This window comes from Haliotis cracherodii, unplaced genomic scaffold, assembly GCF_022045235.1.
Source record: "Haliotis cracherodii isolate W230 unplaced genomic scaffold, xgHalCrac1.p SCAF_2, whole genome shotgun sequence".
In the NCBI taxonomy this organism is placed as follows: domain Eukaryota; kingdom Metazoa; phylum Mollusca; class Gastropoda; order Lepetellida; family Haliotidae; genus Haliotis; species Haliotis cracherodii.
In genome coordinates, this window is record NW_027266275.1 from 45,572,520 (window position 1) to 45,594,914 (window position 22,395).

The 22,395-nt window shown below is 39.8% G+C and overlaps 1 protein-coding gene across 3 annotated transcripts in view; it reads right to left on the bottom strand.

The window, feature by feature from the left end:
- LOC139468148 (protein N-terminal asparagine amidohydrolase-like) overlaps window positions 1-22,395 on the bottom strand; it is a 638,951-nt gene that overhangs the window by 171,556 nt on the left and 445,000 nt on the right. The window lies entirely within an intron of this gene.

Consider the following 22,395-nt stretch of genomic DNA (forward strand, 5'->3'; position numbering starts at 1 on the left):
CTATATTTGCTATAATTTTGCCACATTTTGCTATAATTTTGCCATATTTTTTGCTATAATTTTGCTACATTTGCTATAATTTTGCCATATTTTTGCTATAATTTTGCTACATTTGCTAAGCAATTACATAAGCAGCTGGTTGATCTTTTTTTAATACGAGTTTACAGTGCTTTGTTGCTGCTAACAGTTTTCTGACTTTATCTCGTTCGAGTTTGGTATAAATAACATCATTTTCGCGCAAACATTCCTCGAATGAATCTCGGTCTTTGCAATGAAACAGGGCTATCCATTTGGTCTGCTCTCTGAGATCTTTCAGGACAGAGTTGTATTTTTGAGTTAGTACCAAAACGCTATGCTGAGTATGCCGTCCGGAGAATGCTAAATACGAAAGCATATCTTTCTTTTTTGTGAGTTCTTTACTCACACTGCAATCGTCTATTACGAAAAGGGTTGATTCTCCTTTGTATTTTTCGTGACATACTCGTAAACAGTCTTGTAAACGATAGCCCGGATCAACTCTGTGTACCCCGTCATCATTCATTACCCAATCTCTCGATAGGTATGTTTTTCTAACGCTTATAGTCGGGCACAGAATAATAATATGGTCGAAAACGTCCCGATAATGACTTTCTAAAATATCTAGAATAAAAGCTGTTTTTTCACAACCCGTTTGCCCGCATTTGATAGCGCAGTGCGGTTCTTCAGGTAAAAGATTATTAATAGATTGCTTGCACGAATCGTTCATTCTGTTTATTAAGTTGCGCATCCATAATCATGTACAAATATATGTTTAATTTACCAGCAGATTCCTGGAGCTTCGTTATCTGTATAGTGACACCCTCGCTGGCATTTTCTATTCTCTTCCCACTGCCGTGTAGTTGGTCATCGTCCGTTGTTCGCATGTCGAGCCATAGCGCGTACTTCGTGGTGAGGTATTCACCCATCGATACACCCCCGAGAGACAGATCTTTCGCAACCACGTTAACTTCTGGGCTTCGTTTTATGGAAGGGAGTTTTTTAATCTCATCCCATTGTTGATACGCTAGCATTCCTTGACTATATAGTTGATTAGGCACGTCTTGATAGTCAATTCTACTTTTGTAATCTTGGGGTTGTAGAACTCCTTGGTATTTCTTTTAAATGCATTGGAGGGGTTCTCGAACAACATTAAAATACCCTTCAACGACCTCATGGGGACATTTAGATTGATATTCCACGTCGCATCTTTTTAGTTCCTTGTGATCTTTCGGTGTCGAAGCACGCGATTGTACAAAATGGCTAAACTTCCTGTATACTGGTTACGAATTTGTCTGGCTAATTCAAGATCTGTTATATCATACTCCAGTGAGATATTGTCAATGGAATAGCTAGCATCTTCAGCAGCTCTGATTACTCTACCGTAGTCATTAAAAGTGAGTTCGTATTCTAACCTATTGCCTAGGGATGCTTGATAAAAGGGCATGTGGGAATCAGTAATTCAAAGTCTAGCGGAATATAGAATCGGTTACCTAATGCGCCGGCAACAGCGAGATCTTTTCAGACGGTATTATCACCATTTTCAGCACCCACACGCAGTCTCAATGTGTTCCGATTACAAATACCTTGGTACTGTAAGTTTTCCCGTTCTTTATCCGTTCTCCAGAGATCCATGTAACAATAGTATACATCGCTATCGCAATACTCAAAACCTCATTACCACTAATTTTAATCGCGATTTTGTTAACGATAGCACGACTTATGATCTGAACAGGCTCCCTGTTAACGTCGGTAGAAGTCAAAACAATCGTAAATGCTAGTCGGACAGTTCTCGGAACTAACACATCGTGTGCGCGAAGATTAAGAAAGCGAACCAGAAGCATTTGATTCTGATCAATGGTACTCGGGTTATTAGTTATAGTTACAGACTGGCGAATTGCTTTGACCCCTAATGGATCTCTAAGTCTACGTTGTGAGTTTAACTTTTGTCCGTATTGCGAAGACATTGTTATATTGAAATTATGTAACCTTATGTTTAATATAAGAAATGGATGATATTAATCTAGATAACATAACTGATACTAGTACAATCAAAGAGGGTACTGATGAAACCAGCTTTGGTGGCATGACTCTTAACGATGAACTTTTACAATCAACTGTCAATGATTTTTACGATACCTTTAAAGAAACCCCAATTGGTCGTGACTATTCGAAGTATGAATTAGATAGTTAAGGAATATTGCGACTGTGTGGCGCTCCGGATATTGATCTTATGAATTCTCGTACTCGTGAGCCCCTAGCTTTGTCTACGATAGCCGCTAAACACGGCATCAGCATTGTTCGTGATGAATTAGGTTTTGTGGACTACTTACGACGAGAAAAACTTTCCGCGAAGACTACTTAGGTTTTTCGGACTGTGCATACTGAACTCGGTAACATAGATAATTTTGAAGAAAACTCGAAGCTGGCCTCGGATGGACTCGGAGAAATCTTGAATACCTACTACGATAATTCCACGGTCAGTGTATCACCATATTCAGAGTTCAGTATTAGGGAATTACGAGGTCTTGACAAGGCAATGCAAACAATATGGGTAGAACTCATCAATAATATAGCCAAGCTATCCAAACTCGACAAGCATATAGCTTATGAGAAAACAAAACTTGAACAGGCGGGTGATAAATTCAGTAGACGCCGCGTTGCAGAAAGATTGCGTAACTTAGAAGATGAAAGATCGGCCCGCCTCGAAGCAGCTTCCAGTAATAGAAAGGCATTTTGTTCACAAATCAGTCAAATTCGAGAAACTATCGATCAAGTCCTCAACGATGATACTACACTGGCCGATAAAATTAAAACATTGTTCAGAGAACAGGGGATAACCATTGCCAGTATTTTAACCGCATTGGGATTTATTATATAGACTTTGACTCTCGCGATAACCGGTGGTACACGAGGTGGTGCACCGCCTAGTGACAGGGGTGGCACAAAAGAGTGGATAAAAAAGCATTTAAAAGCATTAGGTTCAGCACTGGGAAAGCTCGCTGGGAAAGCCGTGTCTGCACTTCCCGGTATAACAGGGAGTATTGTTTCCTGGCTCTTGAATTTATTAGATCAGTCAAAACTTGTGGGCACTGATCGTAGCAATTGCAGGGCTGTTGTACGTATCCGCTAAAGACTATTTAACCAAATCAGTTCGCTAACCAAATCATGAGTAAACTGGCTGCCACTCCACCTACTATAAGCGTTGTTTTTTCATCGATATGTTGTTGATTTTTAGCCGCAATATGTGGTGGCACTTGTGGTTGAGCATTAGTAGATGTGTTAGTAGATATCTGTGGCTTTACTATTCCCGTTTCGCCTGTGTTTGTTTGCGTTATTAATTCGGTTTTAATATCTGAATTTATACCTGGTTTTTGTTGATCGGTAGCAATAACAATTTTATTATTATAGCCTATCACTTGACGGATCTTAAGTTCCATATTACTCGAAGAGTGTATAGTCCTGCCGCATAAACGTAGTCCACTTTGGATTGAGCATAATGTAATACATCTTGATAATGCTTTATAGAAGATGGTATGTCAACTGGTGAATTAATAGCATCCTCCACATTTGCTACAAACTGTTTTTGCGAATTGAGGGCCATCCCAGAACCAATTATTCCTGTTCGTGTTTGCGATTGTGCACCAAGAATTGCCCATACATAAGTTCTTATTGATTCATTAACTCTTACAACTCCTGGGTTAGTAAAATTATTTTCTGTTTTATCATTAAGAAATTCATTCCAAGCGTTTGCGGTATCGTTCAGTTGCACACATTTTGTAACAATATAAGCTAAACCACCCTTAAAACTCATAACATCTCCTCTCCAATCGTTACTCGAAAGTTCCCAGCCATGATTAAGATTATGCAATCTTATAAAAAGATTGTTTTTCTGTAACAACTTAAATGGATCGAATGGTTGATGAGTTTTTAAACAAAATCATCGCTTTCTTCTTTAACAGTTCTTTTTCTGCTGTACGGAACACCTAGACCATGGTTAAGTCCTTTAATACGCCAATCTTTACTCGTAGAAATATTAAATTCCTGACAAATACGTTCATATGCAGACCTATTGTACGGATTATTTGATGCATTCCATGCTCGATCCTGCGGTAATGGGGCACTGATTTCTTTAAGTATACGTCTAATCTGATAGTTTATTTAGTTCAAATCCTGGGGCATAAAGAGGTACACCACATCCCGTTGTGGCACACCATATGACAAAGTTTAACTGATTCTGCCAAAATTGCATCGGATTGTGAAACCAATCATGCACCATTTTATCGCTAGTTGCCGTGACCCTGTATTTCTCAAAGATATCAGGGAATTCAACAAACACTTACTAAATATAAGTTGTAGTAATATAAGTTGATTTCATATTTTAAGTTATGATATAGTATCATTGTATATTTAATATGTATGTCACAATCCTGGGAATAACAAATGGTCAGTCTATTCAACTGCTTCATACTATCGATAACTCGGATGGACAACTTGAAGTCGCTATCTGTGATGTAACGTATTACCTGTGGTGGACCAAAATAAATGCTGCAAGAGGTAATGATGAGATGTTTATATTAGGTGAAAAAGACGTTGTTGAAAAATACCTTATTATACCTAATGGGTATTACAGTGTATGCTCACTCAATGATGAAATTTTTAAGCCTAATGGAATTAGTCTCACACAAAATGAGTCGAATGGGATGCTGATTTTGAACGCTGGAGAAAAGGGTGTAAAGCTCTTAACGAACTTAGGAATTACACTTAGAGGAGAATTAACATTAATCGAGACAACATTTGGGGGATTTAAATTGGTCGATTTAGTTCCCTATAAAGAGTTGTGCATCCATCTTGATTAAATAAGCACGACGGATTATATTCAACTAGAAAGTCCTTCAACTCTTCTCAGATCTGTTCCAGTCAAAGATGAAAAATACAATAGTGGTAGAACGGAATCTTTCTCATCATTACAATATAAAAAATTAAAGCGGGGTATTATTTCAGACCTCAAAATTTCTGTATTAGATGTAAAACACCAACCTGTACATATAGGATACTTAAGTGTAACACTCCATATTATAAATAATGGTTGATTCATCAGGCCCTGGAACACTCAGATAATGTAATACAATTGCGCTTTCCGATCTCGGAGACACAGAAGGATTCGGTAAACCCGGTACCGATGATAAGTTATACGCTTTACACTTACAAGATAATGTATACAAGCAGAAAGAAGTTACATTCACAGGTAATCTAGGAGATTTAAGCGATTTCGATGTTAGTAGACTCCATAAAAACACTTCGTATAATCTTACTCACAACGATGATAATAAATGGACTATGGTCGAAGCAAACATCGAGTGGCTACTGAATATCATCATTATCCCACTGTATGTGATGATGGGTAAGGCACATAATTTAACTAAGATAATAAATTGTGGGATCGTACTCGGGGCTTATATCCCATCAAAACGAAAAAGCGTGTTAGTCTCTCCCCTGCCAGAAAACCCAGGTCATATGTTATATAGTCGTCCAGCAGTAAAACATGTTAGTTTAAATTTGGTTACTGAATTCAATGATATTAAACAGAACTTGAGTGCAATACCTAATCTTTCTACGCTTATTATTGAAGTCTTGTTTGGAGATGCACCAGAAGATGCCTTAGAAATATTACCAGGTCTATCGATTAAATGGCTAAAGAAACATCAACATCAACGTTGCAGTATTATTCATATTGAAGCATCACCCGTTGCAACCCTTGAGGGGGTTCAAATTATTAAAAGTGACAGCATTTCTCTTACTAAGATATTCTTGCCGTATGATATACATTTGATAAGGTTGAAGCAAGACCAATTAAAGACTCTTATATGATATAATAATATACACTATGAGTTTATATCCGTCACTTGATGAAAAGATGGATACTGTTGATGGATTTCGATTACATCAAATAAGCGACATAAAACATCGAATAGAAAAGGAGAGGGAGTTGAGACTTGGATTGTATAAAAAGTATCGCAGAGCCGTGAATGCTCTCGACGGAGTTGACACCGCGCTTGTAACGGCTGGCATGGGACTCGGTGTAGCCGGTGTTGGTTTACTATCAACTATAATTGCCGCGCCTATCGTACTTGGCATGGAAATAGCCGCTGGAGTCTCAGGACTGGCAGGAATAGCGATAAAATTCATTTCTCGTAGGTTGCAAAAGAAAGCATTAAAAAACGATAATATTCGGATACTCGCCGAAGCAAAGTTGAACAGCCTTGAGGACCATATATGGCGGATTGTAAGATATCCGAGGATGAATTTCGTTTAGTGCCGTTGGAACTCACCAAATACAATGCAGGAGATTCGATCCAATTCTCGTAAGACCAGTGGTATTAGCGAAGACAAGAAAAAAAAGTTCATAGAACAGGGGAGACAACAAGCGAGTCAATTATTCCGTGCCAAAACCGAAGAACTGGTTGGAGATTAAAAATAGATCATTAGATCACATTTAAACAAATGCTTACATAAGTATATAATAATGGAAAATTACAAACCAACAAAGGAAGAACTCGAAAAAGCTATCGAAGCATTTATGCTGAGGGACAAAATTATCAAATTGAGAGAATTACCACAAGGTATATATTATATCAGTGATATCAAACCAACCATCAATTGTTTCTTTCCAATTACCAAGAAGAGTATAAATTCTGGTCTCCTAGTAAAATGAACAAAGAACTTAGTAGAAAAATAATGGTATACGTATTAGTAAAAAATAATAGAGAATATTTTCATTACAATTTAGTTTAGTCTCATGACTATCGTTAAATCGCATCATCATTTTTGCATAAAAAATTCCCTCTGTAGTGGTGGTATAGGTATATAAATCTGGCTCCAGTGGAAGTGGTCCAGAACCCCCATTACCTATAAAAATTTATATCATAGAAGCATTGATTGACTCCAGGTAGTAGTGAGCTAGAGTCAATTTAGTTTAATCTCATGACTATCGTTAAATCGCAACATCATTTTTGAATAAAAAATTCCATCTATAGTGGCAGTACAGGTATGTAAATCTGGCTCCAGTGGAAGTGATCCAGAACCCCATTGCCTATACTACTTGGACTGATACTCGATTGTATATAGACAGAGCAGCCCAAAGCGTGGGAAGGCACGGCGTCGGCTGGCGAGCTGGTATGGCGAGTTACTGCTTCTTCACAGTCAGGAGCCTCCTGGCTAGGTCGAGCTCTTCCTCCCGGAGAGCTCGGAACAGTGCGGTGGTGAGGCGGGCGGCGGCGTTTGTGATGAAGAGTGGACTGACTAGGAGATCAGTCAACCAGGAATTCAGAGAGATCCTGGTAGCTATGAATCTCGTGCTCAAATCTTTCTTCACCCCAGTACTGCACCAGCACCAAGGGTGGGCATGGGCGGTTGCTGGGATAGATCTTGCCGCTCTCATTCTGGTAGCAGGGGTTAGGGTGGACCTTGTGCTGCTCCAGAATGAGATCTGCTTGCTGTGCAAGGTGGGCACGGACGTCTACCTCAACATCTTGTTCCGGGACCGGTTCGGTCTGGACTTGGTTGATGTTGAGGGAGGGGCCTGGTGTTGTGGCGGTCTGCGTCTCCGTGGTCTTGCAGGTTGGAGGTGATGGGAGGTGGGGAGAGTCAGGGGAGAAGATACTTTTCCTCTTTCTCTTTTTCCTCCCGTGGCCAGTCCCTACCGGCGTGCGAAAGGGCTCCTCCCCTCTGGATTTGAGAGGAGTGAGTTCCAGTGCAGTTGTCGGGGGCGGAGGGGTGGTGGGAAGGCTCTCCTGGATCTCCATGGGGGCGATTGGTGGAGCCTTCTTCACTGTAGGCGGCCTGGCCTTCTGTACCGGGCGTGGTGCAGCAGGGGTAGGGGCCGGGGTCTTGACCAGAGGCCTTTTCCTTTGGCCTAGGTCAAAGGAGAAGGAGAGGGTGGATGAGTTGGACTTGTACAAAGTCCGGAGGGAGTAGTCCCCAACCCTGTAAGCCAGCAAGGGCTCCAGGATGGCAACTAGCTCCCTAGGAAGCGATAGAGCGATATCTCTCATGGTAGAGCGTGGGTTGTGAGCTAGGAAGGACACGTCTGCATGGGGCGAGTGTCCAAGCCGAGACGCGTGGAAAAAGCGACCTCTTAAACACTTAGAGCACCAACAAAAACAACAAAGTATCTACAGATATGTTCTCATTTTCCTTGTAACACGCTCATGGTCCCTGGGAAATCAATGTATTGTCATAGCGACTGATTTACGACAACCATTGTCTGAAGAACATTCAATTGCAAAGGCTCATTACCCTGGAGCCATGACATCTATACGCCTTGAAACACTTAATTGCTGTTATTTATAAGATGCTAATCCTAATTGTTAATCCCCATTTTTGTGTACATCGACCGTCTGCCATCCTTAACGAGATGTGCAAGTATGTCACTGATGAATTACTGTTTACATTTATATTTATTACGTACTAAATGTCAGGTGACCTTGGTTATATAAGCCTTGTTCCAGAGAGATTGATAAAAAAAAGAAGAATTAGGCTGGGTGCTCCGGGGCACCACCTAGACAACAACCACCAACACTATGTGCTGACCTGGCACATAGTGTCTTTTGTATGTATATATCTACATGTATAAAGTAAACTGTATATACCGCAAGCCATCGTCTCCAAGTTGTCACTTCCTACTGAGAACCATACGTCGGCACCTTGCATATACGAGTGTGCAAATTATTCATTAATCAACGCAAGACCAACACGCGTTGTTAGTATGCTCACCATTGTTATATATATTTCTTAGCTACCTTATATATACTGAACCGCAAAAGAAACGTCACTAAGGATAGATATATGAGAAACCTTATTTGTCCAAACACTGTAAACATACTTTGAGACATATTAAAAAGATGAAACTTGCCAAAACTGATCATCAAGGTTGAAATTAAAGTGTCAAATGTTCATTCAGCTGTCTTTGATTCTCATCCCACAGGTTCTCAATGGGATTTAAATCGGGACTGAGGGCAGGCAACTGCATGGTTCTGATGCCATTCTGCTCAAGGATGTCTCTTGTTGCTCTCGCAGTATGGGCACGGGCGTTCTCATGCTGAAACTTGTGGTTGCAGCGATGCCAAATGAGGTATGGCGTGTGGTCTCAAGACTTGACCAATGTACCGAGCTGCTGTGACACCATTGCCTCTCCCTGGACAGATGTTCTGGAAGACCCCAGGGCCGACCCTCTGTACAAGACCAATTCCACTCAACACCATGATGCTCGGACCACCCCACAAGTCTCTCTCAACAACACAAGCATCCGAATAAGCCATTTTTTAGTTTCATGGCTATTGTCACAGGCTTGGCCCATGATTAGGTGCTTATTGTTCTCTAGTGTTGCATGACCTCTATAATCATGTGAATACTCTGGTCAGAACATCTACTGGCCAGTCGCCCCTGGGTCAGAGGTCTGCTTGGTTTGAGCATCAAACCCCTACTGCCAAATTACTTACTTACTGTTGGAGATGTAAAGTACGCTTTCCGACACTACGCATATTTCACACACGGGCCAGCCAGGCCATTTAGTCAGGTGGTCGAAAGGGGTATATCTGAAATGAGGGCAACCAGAAGGGGATTTTAGGGTTGCTTAATTACCTGGAATTTGGAATTTTGAAATATGCCATACCAGAAAGTGTGGTAACTAGAGGAGTTTGTGAGGTTGTGTCGTTTTGCCTTTTTATAGATTTAGGGTTTTTGTTTTATTTGTAGATTGTTGTTTATTTTAGATGCGGCCGAGTAGACCTGTTTTGATTAGGTATGTGCCTAGTACCTAGCTTTGTAAGTAATTTAAGGGGTTTATTAGAGTTTGTAGTGTCATCTGATTGTTGTGGTTTAGCGTACTTTTGAGTGTTTTTCTATGTTGTTGGTAGTGTGTGCAATGTAGTAATACGTGTTCGGGGGTTACAATGTGGGCATTTACCAGTTTGATGTTTTAACATGGTGTAGGTATGAGTTTAATTTAGTGTGGCCCGTTTGAAGTTTGGTTATTGTCCTATAAATTCTTTTGGTTTCATGATTTATTTTTGTTATTTTGAGTGGCCTTCGTAGCAGGAGTTTTAATGTTCACTCTGTGTATTTTTTATAGCCTCGAGCCCACTCAGTGAGTCTGTAAAGATTAAGGTTTTTTGGTGTTTTTTAGTTTGGTTGTTGTGTAGAGCTGTCACTATTACCATTAGTTCTGCTGTGAAGATTGATTGATTATTGGGGAGCTAATAGGATTTGGTTTCTTTGGTAGGTTTGCTGATGTAGGTGCCGAAACCTTGTATGTTTTGTGTCCGAGTCAAAGGACATGTCCATGTATATGTGACACCAATTTGGCAATTTTTCAAGAATGTATGCTAGTTTCATGGATTTAGCAATATTTGTGTCAGTTTCTTTACTTAGTTTGGTGGAGAGAGTTATGTAAATTTTTTGGGTTTGGAGTTTGGGTATGAAAGAGTTGTTTGGTGCTGTATTTAGTTTTAAAACATTTAGGTTTTGTATGTTTAAGTATACACATAAAAAAAAGTTAAGCACCCCCTAACATTATGTATGATAACACACTACCATATTCCTTAAAGTTGATGGCAATACTACTTATGATATTAATATTGTTTTGTCCGAATAATGTGACCGTTCATGCATGATGGTGATGTCCCAATGTGTTGTGCATGTGCATCATGCCTCCCTAGTACTAAGCAAAAGACAGCATGTTCACGCAGCAAATACTGGTACTGAAAATAGTGTAAACTGATTTGTGTAGTCGTCAAGTCTGAAAATGGCAAGCAGGATACTATGTGAAGCACTACGATGGAGAATCATTAGTATGATGTCTTTCAAGGCGATTCCTCTTTACAAACCTAATGCTTTCTCCAACTTCCCTCTGTCCATTTTATCATGTTCATGATTCTTATTTATTATACAGAAATATTCTGGGGGGTGCTTAAATTTTTTTTATTTGTATAGTTTAGGGTACTAATACAGAGGTTTTCTGAGCTAGCGCTTCGAGTCTGTGGCTTATGTATTTTTTAAGGAGTTTTGGATTTGTGGGTTATGTTGGCTGGAGGCCCAAAAATTTATTGTTAGTTGTTCTTGGTGTAGTGGGATTTCACCTGTTGGTGCCTGTAGTGTTGTACCTGGTGTGGTCTATTGTTTGCGTATGATTGACCTCAATGCTTGGTATTGGATTGATTTTATTTTATCGTTTAATTTTGAGTTTAGGGCATTATATATTTGGCATCCATAGTCTATTTTGGATCTAATTAGAGATTTATATAATGATAGTAAGGTATCTTTGAGTCTCCCCAGTTGGTGCCAATCAAGCAGCATAGTGTGTTTAGGTCTTTAGTGAATCTGTGTATTAGGTTTTTAATGTGAGCATCCCAGGTGAGGTGTTCATCAAAGATTTAGACCTAGAAATTTTAGTTTGTTTTGGGAAATTTATGGGGTTATTGTTAACTCTAGTTTGGGGGTGTTTGTGTGCATATTTCTGTGTTTGAATACTATCCCTGTAGTTTTTCGGCATTTAGGGAGAAGACCCATTTATTTTTCTCATATTTCAATATTATTTAATGCATTCTGCAATAATTATTGGGCCATGTTTATACTTCTGGTCCAGATCCAGAGGGCTCCATCATCAGCGTATTTAGAAGTTTAGATTTTATTAGATATTCCCTCGAATCATAATGTTAAAAGTGTTGGGCTTAGAATGTTGCCCTGGGGCGTACCATTCTCTATGGGACACTGGTCCAATAGCATTTGGTCGATTCCCACAGTTATTTTATGATTTGTTAAGAAGTCTTGTATGTAATTTATTATTTGGCCTTTCAGTCCTGACTTTTGGGAATTTTTGAATTAGACCGTCATGCCACACCATATCAAAAGCTTTAGAAAAATCTAGGAATATACCTACTGTGTATTGTTGGTCTAATTGGCCTGTTTTAATGTCTTGTCCAAAGCGGGCTCAGTTGTCTAATGTTGAGCGGCCAGGGGTGAAACCACTTTGGTCTTGGTTTATTATGTTATTTGTGGAATTTATATTCGATTTTTTAGTTGTTTTTGGAAGTCCTCAGTGAAGATGCTATTGCTACTAATGGCCGAGAAATGGTTTGCTAGGTTATTTGCTTTTTGTTTAGGGTTTGTTGAGTTATTTATGTTTGGTGTTTTTTTTGTATGCCTTATCCCTCGGATTGCATGTACTTTGCACCATACAGTTCTTGCACTGTTTGATGGTTTATTTGGTTGCTTTTGCCATTTTGACTAGATTTTGTACTTGGTGATTTAATTGATGTGCTAGCTTTAGATGCGAATAATCTCGTTTAGCTTTGTTAAAGGTCCACCAAGGTAACGATCTACAGTCGACATAGTTTCATTAATTTTATTATGTCTAGTTGGTTGATTATTGTTTAGTAGTATTAGTATTTTTCTTCGATCCAGTTGGCAATGAGTTTTCCGTTTTGGTCTTTTTTATCTTCGACTCCCTATGAGGGGTGGTAGGCATTAAAGTATCTTAAGAAGATTGTGGATTTTTGGCCTTTTTTAATTTAGGTGATCTATGTCCTCAATTTTAATTTGTTTCAATATCCAATGGTAGATGTTTTCTATGGTTTTTGTTGTTGTTGTGGTGAGTTATTTGTTTATTCCAGCAATAACATAACACAAATATCATTGAAAATACTGTATTCCTGATTGTTACATCTTTCATGGCTGTTGTCTATATCTCAATGTACAGCACATGTATGAATAGGTATAAGTTACTATTTACTTGATCTTGACATCATGGGGTTTCGCAGTACCTTGTTACAACATCAACCATGTCCTAGGTAGGGATCGGTATGGCTACATTGACTGCATTTTGTCATGTGTATAGACTGAGTGTCAGTCTAGCCCGAGCTGTCAGGATCCATTGTCCACCTTGGCCTGTCCTAACATGGGCAGTGGCAGTTGACTACACATGTATTTAACTATTTGTTGCTAATGACTGCAGGGAAAGTTATCAACCTACGAAGTGATGGATAAAACTGGCCAAGATACGAAGTTAATGATAATTAACTGAGAATCACCAAAGACATGAAAAATAAATAAGGATTGAAGTTGTATTTTTTGAAGTTCATCAGCTGATGAAGACAGTGCCTCACGTAAGCAAATTCAATGATGCATTAAGCAATTCATAAATCATAACAAAACAATCCATTAAACATCAAACTTTAATTGTTGAAAGCGAACTATATCAACGGGGAGAGTCTGATGTCGTGATGTAACGGAAATTTACAGAACTGATTACCCTAGCAACGACCGGAACAGGATAGAACCTCGTTTCATACAGGTGTTTTTGCATCTGGGCCTTCTGGGAAAAGTTGACTTAAAGGGGCACTGATCTAACGCAATTCCCCGGACTGGTTGTTGCCTTTGTTATTGTTTTTTTCCCCGTGAGTACCCGGATGATACGCAACACAACTGAGCGTGACCAGAGACTGGGCTACCGTCTGCAAGGACAGCTAAATAAACTTGGAGGCTGGAGGCAATATTTGTTTTACGCATTTTTGCATAAACACTGATTGGTTAACTGTGATCTATAAAGATTTCGACAAAGGGCGCATGTTAATTAATTTCTTAAGCCTAAACAAACAGACAGAAAGAACAGCGGAGCTCATCGGAAGCGTTATTTGGAAATACCCCAGATGGTTATAGTTTAATACTAAAAAAGTATCCATGCAGTGAAAGCATTTTCGGATTTCGGATTGCGTCGATAATACGATTACTACTCCCTTGTTGTCATTCACGTTTTCTCGTATAACCCCTACACTTGTGTATTTGTCGCCATTCACTTGATGCTCAGTTAATGAATTTATTACAGGTACAATTAGTGGTAGCACCACTTAGATTACCTGACAAAGGTTCCCATTTGGCATTTATTGTGTCTGTGGTAATTATTCAATCTAAATCCAGGTTTGAAGTGAGGTGAAATGTGTGTTATGTAAGATGCACGTGGCAGCCCAGTAAGAGATGAATGATCAGTTGATTTACTTTTTTGTGTAAATCAACGGATCGTTCCTAGTCATCAAAGGATTAACAGAAAATACGTTGATTGATTAATCACTGTTATCTTGCACAGTGGATATGTCAAAAGTGAGTGTTTACATGTCTAGGTTTACTGAAACAAAGGGAATACACTCATATCATGGCGTGAAGTGCCGATGTAAAAACAACATACTTTGTTCAAAGGGTTAACTGATAATACGTTGATTGGTTGATCGTTGTTATCAATCACTCAATGGATTTTTTAGGAACCGTGGACCTTATGAAAATAGTTGTCACGTGGGCTTTCTCAGCCGACCCATGAGACTTGACACCTATGTGAAACACCTAAAACAATCCAAGTGATCAGTTGAGAAACGAACACGGGTTATAATATCCCGAAACGATATATATCTTTTAAAATATTTTATTGTTACAGAGACACGTGACATCGAATATGTTTCTTTGTACAGCTGCAGACGAGTGGGATATTGTTCCTTTGTGTGGATATTCACGGATACATTCCTTGAACAAGGAAGCTGCCTAAAATTTATACACATAAATTTGGTAGGTTGTAATTATGGTATTTGCATTTTGTTTTCCTTCATTTGAACCGATTCGTTCTTGTTTCTCTACGTCTTGGTTGGGAAATTCTTCAATGCGCGATAGACGTTGTTTTCACAAGTCTTTTCATTTTGTAAGCGTGTATATATCACCGTGAATTTGTAAAATGTGATTCTCTCAGGCAATTTATAAAATGTGTAAATATTTCAGTCATTTTGACTAAATAATCTGTCCAGACTGATTAAGACGATCAAAAGGGCCTAAAAACATCACAAAAGATTATAATGTAGGATTAGAAGCCAAACAACATAGAAATGTTCTTTTCAACGTAACATTTTCAGTCTCTTGGTGATGACATTAAACATCAAAATGTTTGGAATTCGTTATCATAATAATACAGATGGAAATGTTTTTCAGTCACTTTGTAAAATAACTGAATATTTAGACGTTTAATAAATTTGTTACACATTTTGACAGTAAAAAAATATACACACTATATAAAAAGCAATGCTCAGGTGAAATATTTAATTTGTGTTGCAAGTCGAAATAGTGTAAACGAAAATCGCAAAATTACCAAGCAAGTGACTTATCAAAACTTCGTCACCATTACCGATGCTACCCACAAGTATACCTACATTTCCTTATTATCTCGAAAATTGTATTTCATTTCGTTGATCAATGTGACCATACGCCCTTATTACTACCCATAAAAGTGACTAATGCGCTTACGAATGGCGCAGCAGACGTCGCGAACTAGTCTAGATTTCTGCTATACATCCGGGTACTCACTGGGAAAAAACAATAACAAAGGCAACAACCAGTCCCGGGGAATTGCGTTAGATCAGTGCCCCTTTAAGGCACGAGCTTTAGTGAGCGTCTGGCTCCGAGGGCAACATTGTCGGGATCTTTCTGTACACACACGTGTTTTCAGTATGGTGAGATAATTGTATTAGTTTTTGCCCAGTCACACCATTTTAGTCTAGGTTATCATGTTTATCATCTCGAGTGTTGATGCAGACTAAGTTTAGCTTTGAGCTTTTGCACCACTGAGAAGTATATTGAAGATTGAAAGGCTGGAAAGCTTGCCAGATAGACTTACTCCGGGTCACCAATTATGTAACTTAAATACTGTGCCCGTCAAATTTTGCTGTTGTGAGGCATTTTTCTTAGTTTAACATAAACTCAGTGTTTTCTGGCTCATTTGTACTGCCTGTGGTGATCTGTCTATAAGACAGATAAGATTTGCTTGGTCCATCATTGGTGTATTAATACTTCCATTGGTTTATAAGATATTACACAAACTCCTCTTGGAACAATGTCTCCATATATTTCTGTGCATGGTTTGTAACCAGTCGTGACCGGACTTGAAACACATGTATATCGTTCGATGTATAGTGGCCTAGACTTGTAATAAACCAGTATGTGGAACAATTTTGTTGTTTGTCCCTTATTTTGAAGACTTAAGCATTAATCCCTCGCTCAGAGTGCCACACAAACTCGAAGAACCTTTTTTGTTAATATTGATTTGTAAGCGTAACAAGAGTTTATGAAAACTCTTGTGGCGGAAATGATGCTATAATGAAGTAAATCACTTACAGTGACATCATCCGTCCCAAACATTCCATTTGGAGTGACATCCCTTGGTTTTATAAATGGCAGAAAATGGCGGCTACCGTAATGTCATTCGCTTGAAATACAAGTTGCACCCAGTACAGTGGAAAGAAATTAGGACCCGGCTCATGCTAAAAATGGATTGATATTAACGTTCTGTGAACTTTTGGTGTGTTTTTGAGTCATACTATGGCTGCCGATGACAGAGATTAGTGCGGTTGGATTTCCCGAGGCACGATAGTGTGGAGCTCGGTGATTTCTTTTGGTAAGTCGAGCATTCTCTGTTAAAGCTTTGAATTGACGCTTCATTATGGTGACCTGACATATACATGATCTGTCTTACTTCAAAGCCTGCATCATTCATAGCCTAAATCGATGTCGCTCTCAGTTTTCCCTAATCATTTTTAATGTTATTTTTAGACATTGAGGAATTCCTCTAAAGTAGTTCTGTATGTCTCCGCGTGATTGACAACGTAATCATGTGACATACTGACGTTCATCGAGAAATGAACGACAGCCAGCTTGGTAGTGTTCACCTTGGCGAGGTCACCGCTACTGTCAATATTGTACCCTAAATATCTATAATGACTAAATAGTGTAAAACTCAACTTGTGAACGTGATAGTATGTATACTTACATGACTACACTAATCGAATCTAATGTTGAGATATCATGAACTTGGTGCAATACCCTACAGTCATAGCTGAGGCGACAATATTCTTAGCTAATCTTAACATCTAGTATAGCAGTCTGATGACCAACGTCCAAGAGTCTTAATCAAATGATCTGGTATTATTGCTTAAGCGGCAGATGTGGTAGTACCTATGCGCAGTGAATGTCCATTGAAGAGATCTGCATCAAAACCACAAACAGTGAGTGTCAACTTAAAATGCTTTATATAATATGCTCCACCAAGTGGCACACTGTCCTGGGTCACAAACAATGGGTCTTTAGCTGTAGTCCCTGACTGTCTTCTCGCTACAAGATTTTCCTGCATACATTTAACTTTGAAGGATGGTTTGTTAACCGCAAAGATGGCCATGGTAATGCCTAAGCACATTGGATCCGTCTTCGATTGTCTGAGATTGAGCTCAAAATGGGAATTGTCATGAGCAAATACGATGGAGTCCATGGCTAAGTCACGATGAGGGTTGAATTCCCCACATCTTAGCAATGTGAAGAACCCTAAAGAGCACACAGCTTTCATCAAGAGATCTGTCTATGACGTAAAGAGACCATCAGTGAGCACTGAACACAAAACACACACAATATTGAAGGTGATAGGTAGTCGAGTGTACTTCTGGACTGCCTGAATCTTCTTGACTGCTGACATGATGGTGTCCAAGCTGAGCATTCATCCTGTTGACCTTGGGTTATGGGTACCATGTCTGAGGTAGGTGAATCGGACACCACACAGGTAAGATCGGACAGTTGTATGTTTGAAATGCAGAGGCTGATAACAATGAGCCACAAACCTCAACAAATGTTACTCCTTGATTTCCAGTAACAACTTAGGCCACCAAACAAATCCACTTATGGCCATAAAGGTAAAGAATCCTTGCATCCCTACATGATATACTAGTTGTGTCTTGTTTGAGGTGAGGTGAAATTGGGTTTAACGTCGCGTCCAAGATTATAGCACTTATATAGCGACGTGCATGTACGTGTGTGTGTTTGTGTGGCTGCTTGTACTAGTCCGGACTGATGCCGATTTATAGTGCTAGCCCACTGAGATACCATGCCGCAGTTTAACATGAATACCCCACTCGGACACAGTATACTGACTCCGAGCTGACCAGTCCTTGTTTTAGCCCCATAATGCCGAGCGCCAGACAGGGTAACAACAAGTACCATCTTTTAACGTCTTTTGGTATGACGCGGCCGGGGATCGAACCCCGGACCTTCCGCTCTACCACTAGACCACGGAGGCGGTTTTGTCTTGTTTGAAACTGCATAGTCCTATAGTTGATCATAGTTGGTTGGATGGTCAGCTCTGTCAGCGTTACACACAGTGTTATTTTGTTGTTGCCATTGGGAGGCACATGACTCAGTGTGAAAAGGAAATTGTGCTTAGCTGCCTCTTGACTAATTTCCTAACAAGACGCATAATGAATGGTGACATAGATCTGGTCTTACTGAGTATCTCCAATGTAGCTGTATTGTCACATGTTACTATCGGATACATCTCCATTAAGGCAATGGACAGGTCCTGCTTAGCTGCAAGTAGTATGTCCTGTTCCAAACAGTCTGCGAACCAGTGTCCCTGGAAATAAGCACTGAAACCTACTGATGCTGCTGCTGCATCTGTGAATAAGTCAAAATGTGGCGCTGCAATTTCGTCCTCCAAAAACAATGACTTGCCATTGTCCCTCGGTGATGCAAATCCGTCACAGAAGGAGATAGCTGTAGCAGGTAACTAATGAAAGCCCGGCCGGGCTTGATGATTTTCATTGCAAAGTTTAGGTGGCCAATAATGTTGAGCAACATTCGCTTTGTCACCTTCTGCTGATTCTGACTAGAGTCCATGATTAAAATGATTTGTCGAACTTTCTCTTGCGGTAAGTGTGCCTCCATTTGGACTGAGTCTAGCATGATTCAAAAGTATTCCAGGCATGAGGTTGGTCCAATGGTCTTATGCAGGGAGAGGGGTATGTTAGGCTCATGAAATGAGCATCTGCACTGGGACTGTCAGTTGTTAGGAAATCATCCAGAAGATGTAGTATATTCTGGAAAACGTATACCTCAGTCGCTATCCAGCATACTGCTTGAGAAAGTAGGTCAAAGATCTTCAGACTAGATCTCGACCCAAACAAAAATCAACTGTAGGAATATAACTTGTTGTCACATTGCACACAATGAAGATGCCATCGGATTGGGTGGATAGGTATCAACTTAAAAGCATCTTGAATGTCAGCATTGCATAAAAAGGGACCTCGTCCTAATTGTTTAATAATTTCGACAGCATCATCTACTTTGACAAAAGTCAATGAATATGCATCTTTGTCAATTAAAGTGTTTAAGCTGGGATGTTCAGGATTACCATGAGGTGCTGACAAGTCTACAGTCATCGAAGAGTAGTTATCATTGTTAATAATTCTAAGAATACTACCTCTATAACATGTTTGCCAGAAATCCTGTATTTTGGCTTCAGTCAGTTAATTTTCAGATTTTCAACAGACATCCTCTTTACTGTCAATTACACACAATTAGTTGTTCCTGAATAACACTATAGCAACCCAAGCTATGATGTGCGTAATGGCGGGAAACCTCATTTCTTTCCAACATCTGTCCTCTAGCGGTAGATGAATTGGGGAGGTTGGTGGGAGAGCTCCTGATGTAATAGAGGTAGTATTCTTAGAATTATTACCAATGATAACTATTGTTCAATAATTCTTGTGAATCCTCTACCTCTATTACATCTTTGCCAGACTATACCAGAGTAACATCTGATTATCATGCAATCCGTCTCCTCCACCTTGTGGATGACCTTGTCTAGGAGAGGTCATGGTGGGAATGCGTATGCAAATAGACCCGTCCAATCCATCGATAGCACATCAATCTGGTGAGCCATTGGATCGGGAACTGGACTGACATAAACCTGAAGTTGATGGTTTAGGCAGGTGGCAAAGAGATCTAGATGCTGTGTGTCCCATTATGTGGTTATCCAAGCAAAGATCTCGGGATGTAAGGTCCATTCTGTTGCCACTATTCTCTCCTGGCGGAAAAGATTGTTGGCAAGGACATTCAGCTTCCCTGGAATGTCTCGCTTCCATTCGGCAAATGATTTGAATCTGCCAAGGCATCATCAGAGAACTGTTTTCTCCTTGTTTCTGAATGTAAGCCACTACTGCGGTGTTGTCCGTGGCTATGAGGATGGACGATTGGGAGAGATGTATTTTCCATGCCAGGATGGCGTAATAAATGGCCTTCAATTCCCTGCAGTTGATATGTAGGATCCTCTCATCCTCTCTCCGGTGTTCCAAGATCCTTGTACCGTGAGATCGCCTCTCCCCATCCTGAATCTGACGTGTCATTGAATGAATGGTGTTCGGGCATCAGAGAAGTCAGAGGAATGCCGCTCATCACATGCTCTCTGTCAGTCCACCAATGCAGGTCTTGTAACAAGTTGGGAGAACTGAGTCTTGAATTCTAGGGTGTGGTATCATAGTGAGTCGATCCATGTCTGTAGAGGATGTGACATCAACCTTCCTCTGAAGGTCATATCCTTTAGGATCCAGCAGTTAGGTGTAATCTGCTTCCAATTTTCGGCGTATGGCAGAAGACACCCTCCCACTGGCCCCGGAGTCAGCATTATGTTGAAAGGTAGTAGGGGTAAATTGCAGTCCATAGACATAACCAGGTCAAAAGAGTCTATAATGGCGGAATGAGTGGCAAGAAAGTCAGAACCTTTGTTCACCTCTGCCCCCCTCTGTCGGGTTTATATGATGAGTCTTCCTGATCCCAGGAACGCTTCGGGAAATTGGAAGATCCATGTGCCATGACAGCTAGGTTGATAGTTGACACCTGGAATCGTTCAGTTGTGTCTTGTCTGACCTCATCTATGACATGTCCCAATTAGCCGTTGAACATCTTGGGAGCGTTATTGGTTGTGACATTATCAACCTTTTTGTTTGGTTGGAAACAGCTCTTGAACGAATCTGTGCTAGTAGTTGTTAACGCTGTACCCAGAGTAGCTGTGAAGAGTAAGAGTAAGTCTTCCTGCATTCTGACTATGGTGTCTAGCAGGCTGTGGATGAGACCGACCTGATCCGTCCTAATAATCATAGGAGTCTCTCCGGATATGCCGTCATATGATGTCTGGAATGGTGGAATGATGTGCCTGATACCGGCGACAAACCAGTTGATATATGCACCAATGTCCATTGAATGTCTGGACGGCATTCCGGGAAGCAGGTAACATGAGTTTAGTATTAGGGTTGCGTCCTAGCTTCATAAAGTCCTCGTCCAAAACTTGATCACAGCAAACAAAGTGTAGGTTTCCGTCTTCCGGAAACCTTCCGGATACCTTCCCATTTTGGATCCGGCCCGGATACCTTCCAGAAACCTTCCGGAAACCTTCCAAAAAAAATGTCAAAATTTGGGGGGTGCATTTTGTTCACTTAAGTGTGAAACACATAAAAAAATTAACTTGAAAATACCAAGCAATTTGAAGGTTGTTGAAGGCATCTGGAAGGTTTCCGGAAGGTTTCCGGAAGGTATCCGGATGCAAATTTTCTTCATGACTTGCTTCTGGTAAATAATGTTAGCCTGTGCATTACAGATACCTGTTGTAATATTCTGTGTTATTTTAATGGTAAATATCCTCCTAAAACAGAAGAAGAAAATTGTTCAATTTCATATTTTGTCCTTTTTGGATGTTAATGGTATTTAATGAACAAACATCAGTTCTTGTATAATGATATCCTTAAATTTCATGTCCAGACTTCCAGTTTGTACTGAGAAAAAGAAAAAGTCATTGACAATGTGCTCACTTGGGCCTTTGGTCCTAGTGAGATGATAATAAGACTATTTGTAACGGTACATGTACTTGATATATCCAAAATACTAACTTCATTGACATTTGCCTCACCCTAGTTTTATGGTACTACAGTAAGCTCTTCCTCAGTTACTGTGAATTATTTTATTAAAAGGGATTGACAGTTAATTTGACACTGGAGTTGTAACCACTGCACATATATGTGTATTCAAATAATATAACAACGATGTGCTTAATACTTCACAAATATCTCCAGAAATATGCATTTTAGTTATAATTGCAGAAATACTTTATGAATGGCCCCTTCACTGTTGCCTTGATCTTACACTTCAACCCCTCATGAGTTATCACTTTTGAGTGTGAATTTGACCTTCAATATCAGTGATAAATATTTCAAAAACATTTCAAAGAGCTATCCAGCACATAAACCAAATATGCAGTCCTTTGGTAGAATTCAACATATCATTGACCAAAATATGGAAGTAATGTAACCAGTATATGTATAAGAGTTACTAAGACTTCTGTAGAAAAGGCAATTTAAGGGAAAATGTAGTATATATAGATCACACACGACCTTTTTCCAACTTCGACCCCTGCCCAAAGGAAGAGTTAGACCACAAACAAACTTTTTGTCTGGTTGTGACTTTAACCTTTGACATAACAGA